This window comes from Quercus suber, unplaced genomic scaffold, assembly GCF_002906115.3.
Source record: "Quercus suber isolate HL8 unplaced genomic scaffold, Cork oak 2.0 scaffold_207, whole genome shotgun sequence".
Taxonomy (NCBI): Eukaryota; Viridiplantae; Streptophyta; class Magnoliopsida; order Fagales; family Fagaceae; genus Quercus; species Quercus suber.
In genome coordinates, this window is record NW_027069665.1 from 132,993 (window position 1) to 141,433 (window position 8,441).

General features: G+C 37.7%; 1 long non-coding RNA gene across 1 annotated transcript; it reads left to right on the forward strand.

Moving 5' to 3' along the window:
- Positions 1–850: 850 nt before the first annotated feature.
- Positions 851–7,260, forward strand: LOC112039116 (uncharacterized). Its single transcript, XR_002885948.2, has 4 exons — positions 851–1,176; positions 2,283–2,369; positions 3,420–4,173; positions 4,888–7,260. It is a non-coding gene; the product is annotated as an uncharacterized LOC112039116 (long non-coding RNA).
- The last annotated feature ends 1,181 nt before the right edge of the window (positions 7,261–8,441 follow it).

An 8,441-nucleotide genomic window follows, 5' to 3' on the forward strand; every position in this document is an offset into this window, starting at 1 on the left:
TACTCTCCCATGGCTATGTGCAGGAGATTTTAACGAACTAGTGAGTAGTTCTGAAAAGCTAGGAGGGAATGTAAGAAGTAATGCTCAAATGCAGTTGTTCCGGGATATTATTAATGAATGTGGATTTCTTGTTCTTGGTTTTGTCAACCCCAAATATTCCTAGCGGAAACACTTTACAAATGGACACTATTTGGGAAAGACTTGATAGGGGTCTAGCAACAAATGATTGGCTTACATGATTTGTAAGTACAAGGTTTCACCATCTCACCATAGATTCTTCTGATCATTATCCTCTATGGATTGTCCTTGAGTGTTTAGAGATCCTAAATACCACCAAACCTTTCAAATTTGAGGAGATGTGGCTATTCGATTAGGGCTACACGGATGTGGTAGAAGCTGTCTAGTCCTTTCAAGAAGTGAGTGATCCTACTGTCAAAGTAATCTGAAAAATTGTTAAATGTGGGAAAGAATTAATGAAGTGGAATGGGGAATAGTTTGGAAATGTTAAAAGGGAGTTAGGGGGGAAAAAAAAGCTGCTTTCCAATGTTGAGAAGGAAGCAATTCGAACTGGGTGGAATCTTCAGGTCAAGGAGCTAAAAAGGGAGATCCATGATCTCATGGATGGGGAAAACATAATGTGGTTTCAAAGGTCAAAGTTTTGTGGGCATCCTTTGGAGATAGAAACTCCAAATTCGTCCATAGCCAAGCTGTAACACCCCAAACCTTTTTCTTAAGCAAATTTTAGATGTGAATAATATTTCATATGAATTCTATTTTTTCTTTAAGGTGTTTAATTGTAATTCCAGAGGTCTTATGAATATCTAAAGCATATAATGGCATTTTTGTGATTTGTGGTAATGAGCTTGGTGAAAATTAAGGAAGTGCTGAAACCTAAGGGTAGAGTGGTAAATGTCTCCTCAAGATATTTGTATTTAATGGTCCACAATCAGCACAGCCCCCTTCCTTGGATCCACACGTTCTTTCCCTCTTCTTGTGTTCTCTAGCTTCTTCTTCTCTTCTTGTTTTCTCCACCCCATGGCTGACCATTTGAAAGCTTTCTCTACTTACCACCACCCATTATCACCACTTAAAGAGACCTAAACCACACTAGCACCGCTCCATTTTAATGGAGGCAGCAAGTGTTCTCCTTGAAGTTGCTGAAACAGTGGTGTAAAGGTGAAATTTTCTTGGATTTACTTCCTTATTGTTTTGGTTATGGTCTAAAGCTTGTGTAGAGTCAATCTCTTGGGTGGGGATAATATTTTGTTATGGGTATTTCTTCTTGATGATGTTTAAAAAGTGGGTAATGCAAGCTTTAGATATGGGTTGATTGATATGCTTCCTTTGGTTTTGTACGGTTTATGGTTTTGTATGATTTTTGCTGAACTTTGTTTTGTGGTTGCTGCTTGTGTTAATTTCTTAAATTCTGGTGTTTATGTATAGTACCAATGATAAAAAGGTTTGTGGAGGGTGTACATATGATATTTCTTGAAAGGGGATAGGAAGTTTGGTGTTCAAAAGACCTTCGAACATGCTTAATACTGAATTTGTTTTCTGTAGAAGCTCTGCACACATTGTAGTTAAAAGTTCATAATAAATTCCATAAATTGAATCTGGAAGCCTAAGATGGCTATAATGAAAGCTAATACACATATCTTTTAACTGATTCAAGTCTCAAATCATTCTGGCTAGTATAATAATTATAATGATTTTTCTTTTGGGACCGTAAATCTGTCCCTGACAGATTTGAGTCAGCCGCAAAGCATGATTTTTAATAAATTACAGAAAAATAATTTTGGGCTGAATTTTCTGTGGTATATTGTATACATATAGGGGAATGTTCCCTTAAAGTTTTGAATTAATCGGATAAATTTTCACTGACCAAACAATTTTTACAAATGGCTGCCCTGTTATGTTCTGAATCGGAAAGCAAGACTAAAACGCCGAGAAATTGTGGAATTAATCCCAAACCTCGGTTGATCTTATCTTGTTGGCTTAATTATATTATTTAGTACTCAATGAGATTCATGAGTATGTTATATTATCTTATGATGCACACTTTTACAGTAGTGAATTTAAAATGTTTTGGTTGTGTCAGCACTATGAGTTTCTTGGATGCTTGTTTGGTTTTTGCTTGGGAAGGGTACTTGTCTTAGGACGGGCAAGCTAGACTTTAGGGCCTTTGGTTTGATTTTAGGGTATTGTTACGATTTACAGAGATAAGTGTGATGGTACTTTGTGAAAAGCCTTGTTATTGATAGGTTTGATCATTGTGTTTCTAGGTTCCGATATTCTTGGTGATGGACTTAGTGACTGGATTAGTTGATTTTGTGGTGCCGGGTTGAGGTAAAATTGGTTGGCATTTCGAGGTAAGTAGCTTTTTTTAATGGGATTTTGAAAAATAACCATGTTATATAAATGTTTTTGGGTTAGACACTTTTGGAAACTACCTATGAAAATTATACTTTCCTAAAAACTATTGTGTCGTAACCTTAATATATATATATATATATATATGATTATATATATGAAAATGCATCATATTTGGTATTGCATTTGGGGAAATGCATGAATTTGTTGATATGGATAAATGAGCATTTTTTATTTAATCTTCATAAGAAAATCTTGGATTCTATGGTGTATTGGAATATTTAAGATGCTTATCTTGTCTTAGTACTTGGGAAATTGATATAAAATATTGTTGACAAGAATGAAGTTGAAAACCTTACAAACTTTGTAGAAGTTAGATTATTTAAGGTTTTCTGAAACTACCTGGATATAAACTATGTGTTTCAAAGTAATGTAACCTGTGAGTTTATGTTGTTTTAAGACCATGCCATGTGTGATTTCCCGGTGATCACCCGATTTGGTTTCCGTGGTCTTTGTGACAATGGAATCAAATCCAGGTCAGTGCCCTTTCACTTTGGATGACGCGTTCTTCCCTGCTGTCCATGGGGGGAAGAGGTTCCTTGATTGTGTGTGGGTGAGGCTGCTGCCCATGGGGCCAAGAGACCACATGCAAGAGAGGTCCTATTTGACGCGCTCTCTCTGCTGCCCATGGGGGGAGAGAAAAACCTTGAGGGTATGGGTGAGGCTGCTGTCCATGGGGCCAAGAGTCTGCATACCAGAGAGGACAATATCATGCCAGTTGTGAATGGGTGGATCCCCTGACCGGTCTATGTGGTAGTGTGGTATATTTGAGATAAATTACCATATGTTAGAAATTATGGCTTTGGAATTATACTATTATTGCTCACAGATTATCGCATATGGTTTCAAGATATTTACTTTGAGGAACTTGTATTTCATTATTAAATCATTCTTGTCATATTATTATTATTGAAGATGAAATTTGCATTTCCCCCACCCCCATTAAATATGCTACTTACTGGGCTTTAGCTCATCCCACTCTCCAATAGTTTTTCAGATAAATTTGCTATACCTCGGCATGGAGCTTGTTTAATTGGTGGTGATTGGAGTATTATGCTATTTGAGAGAGTTATGCTATGATTGGTTGGTGACTCAACTTACTAAACTCATTGAGGCCATAGTTAATTCTATTGGAGGTTGGATACTTGAAGTTTGTTAGCTTTAAGCTTTGTAGGCCTAACTTCTATGTTGAGGTTGTGTATTCTAGAAGGGATTGTGGTTTTGTGTTATCCATTTGGAACTTTGAAATATATTCATGTATTATTTGGAGGCACATGTTTCGGGTTATCGTTTGTAAATGTGTTATAAGGCTCTGACTTGTAATATGGAGATTTTAGTATGGTTATTTATTCTTATTATGTGTTGAGGATTGGAAAAAAAAAAAAAAAAAAAAATCTCCTACGTTCTCGTTCTTAATGGTTCCTCCCCAACGCTTTGGACCCTTTTGGGTTTGGGGCGTGACACAAGCCACACAAAGAAAAAGGAAAAAAAATTCAATCTTGAAGCTTAGAACCTTAGAAGGAACATGGACCAAGGATTGCGAGGAAGTGGCTGAATGTTTGATCCAATATTATCAGGAGTTGTTTACCTCAGATCAGGCCCCACCTTGTGAGGCGGCCACAAGCACCATTCACAGTGTCATTAGCGAGGAGATGAACTCCTAATTGTCATCTGATTTTATGGCATGGGAAGTTTAGCAAGCTCTCAAGCAAATGGAACCACTCAAAGCTCTAGGCCCTGATGGTATGCCTCCTCTCTTTTACCAGCACTATTGGGATTTAATTGGTGATGACATTACTCTCTCTATTCTAAATTTACTTAATACTGCTTCCTTACCTGAGCATCTCAATCATATTTTCATTACTTTAATTCCAAAGAAGTAGAACTTGAAACATGCCTGTAATTTTAGGCCTATTAGTCTATGTAATCTATTATACAAGATTTTTTCGAAAGTCTTAGCAAATAGGCTCAAAAGAATTCTACCAAAAGTTATTATTGAACTCTAGGTTGCTTTTACCAAGAGCCAGATAATTTATGATAATATTTTGGTAGCTTTTGAGTCTCTTCACAGCATGCAGAAACACAAAGGAAAAGATAATTACATGGCTATCAAGTTAAGTATGAGCAAAACCTATAACAGGGTGGAGTGGTCATATCTGGAATCAGTAATGACAAAATTGGGTTTTACAGAACAATGGATAAATCTTCTTATGCCCTGTGTCAAATTTGTCTACTCCATCCTTGTTAATGGTGAACCCAAAGGCATGATCCACCCTTCTAGAGGAATATGACAGGGAGATCCTTTGTCCCCTTCCTCTTCCTGTTATGCACAGAAGGATTACATGGCCTTATTAGCAAAGCCACATCCAAAGGGAATACTCAGGGTTACTCCCTATGTAGGAATGACCCTAGACTAACCCATCTCCATTTTACAGATAATAGCCTTTTGTTTTGCAGGGCATCTAATCAGGAGTGCCGACAGGTCCTAAATATCCTAAAAACCTATGAGAGATGCTTAGGCTAACAAATCAACAAAAACAAGACTACCATCTTCTTCAGCAAATCCACATCTGAGGAAACTAGAAATTCCATCAAACTGTCCCTAGAAGTCCCATAAATCATTCAGAATAAAAAATACTTGGGTTTGCCATCTTTTGTGGGGAGAAATAAAAAAGCTAGTTTTAACTACATCAAAGAGAGGGTGTGAAGGAAGATTCAAGGGTGGAAAGAAAAGCTCCTCTCTCAGGCTGGAAGGGAAGTTTTAATCAAAACAGTGGTCTAAGCCATTCCAACCTATACGATGAGTTGCTTCAAACTTCCTTTGGGACTTTGCACAGAAATCGAAAGCCTAATCAAAAAAGTTTTTCGGGGGCAGAAAGGTGACCAGCGAAAAATTCATTGAGTCAAGTGGGAAACTCTTTGTCATCCAAAATCTGAAGGAGAAATGGGTTTCAAAGATCTTGCTCTTTTCAATGACGCCCTACTTGCTAAACAAGCATGGAGACTATTTCATAATAAAGAATCTTTGTTTCACAGATTTTTTAAATCCAAGTTCTTCCCAAACTGCACTATCATGGAAGCCTCAGAATCTTGTTCGGGTTCTTATGCTTGGCGTAACATTTTGAAGGGAAGGGATGTTCTCCTAAAAGGTGCAAGATGGAGAGTTGGCAGCGGGGACTCCATTAGCGTGTGGAATGATGCTTGGCTTCCATAAACTGATCACCCACGGATTCAATATGAAGCTGTCACTGGTTTTGAACACATGAAGGTATCAAAGCTCATTCACCCAGTTTCCATGCAATGGGATATTAATCTACTCAACGGGTAGTTCAGTCCACAGGAAGTACATCTCATTACCAGCATTCCCTTAGGCCGAATTCCCACAGAAGATAAATATATTTGGCCATATACCTCATCGGGACAATAAACGATCAAATAAAGGCTCATCCTTCCTGGTTAAAGGCAGCGCCTCAATTTTGCCTGATACACATGCTACACCTGACAATGGAAGTTGGAAGTTCATTTGGGGACTGCCCATTCCAAACAAAGTTCGAAATTTCCTGTGGAGATCGTGCCAGGATGCAATTCCAGTTAAAAAGAATTTACGGTGACAACAAATTCTATTCGAAGACATCTGTGACCACTGCAAGCAATCCTCAGAAACAGTCATACATGCTCTTTGGGATTGTGCAGCACTCTCGGGCATTTGGAACTCTATTCCAGAGTTCGCATCGAGCCAGGTCCGATCCTTTTCTACCTTATGTGCCTTGTTCCTCTTTGTTCACAAGGAAGAAAGCAGGTTGGATAAAATGGCAATGATCATGTGGACTATTTGGAATCGCCGAAACCAGATCAGAACATGCCAGAAGGACTATCCACTTTCATAGGTTGTCCCCATAGCATCACAAGCACTGGTTGATTTTCAGAGGATACTTTCTTCCTCATCCCTGTGGTATATGGCTCCCTCATCTTCTCAGGTTCGATGGTACCCTCCTCCAACTGGTGTTTATAAGATTAATTTCGATGAGGCAGTATTTAAAGATATTGGGAAGGCAGGTGTGGGAGTTGTGGTTCGAAACAGCGATGGTCAAGCTCTGGCTTCTCTGTCGGAACAGAAATCGCTCCGGTTTTTGTCGGATATAGTTGAGGCTTAGGCGGCAACTTGGGCTATCGCGTTTGCATAGGAACTTGGGGCCTATCTGTTCATTCTTGAAGGTGACTCAGAGAAAGTGATCAAAAAGCTCAATGCTGATGAAGAATCGTTCTCTCCCTATGGCCACATCCTTGCATCGGCCAAAGCATCTTTAGGTGCCAGGACTTTTATTTCTTTTTCTCATGTATGCCGACTTGAAGACTCTGGCTAAACATGCTAAAAATGTTAGAAGTTTTCAGGTGTGAATGGAGGATGTTCCTCCACACTTACTTCCTGTTCTCTTTGCCGATCGTGGCTGATTTTATCTTAATGAAAAAGTGCAGTATTTCTTCTAAAAAAAATAAAAACTTGATCTAGATACAATCATGTTTTTTATAGACAGGAGCAGGTTCTGTGGCCGTGTGCTTTATTTTCAGCTCATCCCTTTGTTATCTAATCTGAACAACAATATTTATCTGAAAGCGTGCTTGTCTCTGCCTTTCTTTGTTAGGGGAGATGAAATGATATAGGCTTTATTTTCTACCAGGTCCTGGACTGCCTCTGTTACCTTTTTCTTTTTGGGAAAATATTTATGAGATTGTATTGTCATAAGCTGTCATGAGTTCCTCACTTTTTGGGAAAATATTTATGATATTGTATTGTCATAACTTATTTATGATTTTGTAGTTGAATGGGTTTCTGACTTGGGGGTTTTTCTTACTAGAATTTTAAAGTTTCAAAGAGTTGCTCACAATAGTTTGTCCTGTTATTAGGCTGTTACTCTCAGCCTATAGCTTCTGAGAGACCATTTTCATAAAAAGGTTTGAATAGTTTTAATTAAATTGCTTAACATAAATGATATAAGTTATGGCTGCTTATTTATCAATTTTATCAACCATACTATTCAATAATACCTGCGCATGATTAACTAATTTTTCTTATTAAAAAAAAAAAAAAATGGGGCCAAAATGGCCCTTTACCATCAATTTTCGAAATATTTGGCAAAAAAACACTGTTTCGGAAATAAACAGGAATCTACCACTTTTTCAAGTACTCGAGTTTGGTGAATTCGAGTACCCTATTTTATAGTTCCACCGCGGCTGCTGAGATGGAAATTGGTGATTAAAAAAAATTAAGTGGTACTCGAGCTTGGAAAACTCGAGTACCATGCAACATAATACTCGAGTATACTAGGCTCGAGTACCATTTATAAAAAAAATAAAGAAATTTTTTTTTCTACAGTACTCGAGTTTACCAAACTCGAGTACTATGTAAATTTTTTTTTTTTTTTTTTTTGTTTTTGTTTTTTTTTGCATGAGGTTGGTATAGACCTCAGAATGAAACAACATTGTTGGAATACGGACTTGACAGAGGCACAGTTAGAGATCTTATGGATACTGAAACAGGTACTCGGAGAGCTAAGCTCATTGCAAATATATATGAAACGAGAGCCGCACGAGAGATTTTAAATACCCACACTAAAGTTTGGTGCTTCGGATAAAATTTTATGGTTTCAATCACCGAAAGGGACCTACAAAGTGAATGAACGATACAAATTGATTACTAAGGAGCACGATGGAACAACTACTTATGGTATGAATGGAAAGGGTTGGAAAAATCTTTGGAAACTAAAAATCCCATATAAAATATGTCTCTTCTTATGAAAATCATTACACAATGGGCTACCCACTAGAATGGAGTTAAACAGAAGACAAATTATTGGTAGCACCAAATGTGTAATGTGTGAACAAGAAGAAGAAACATTGGATCATATTTTTTCTAAAATGTCCTTTTGCTAGAGCTTTAAGGTTTGCCTCACCACAGAACTTTCGTTCTGATGCTATTCCATCTATCCGACAATGGTTGATAACCACTCTTG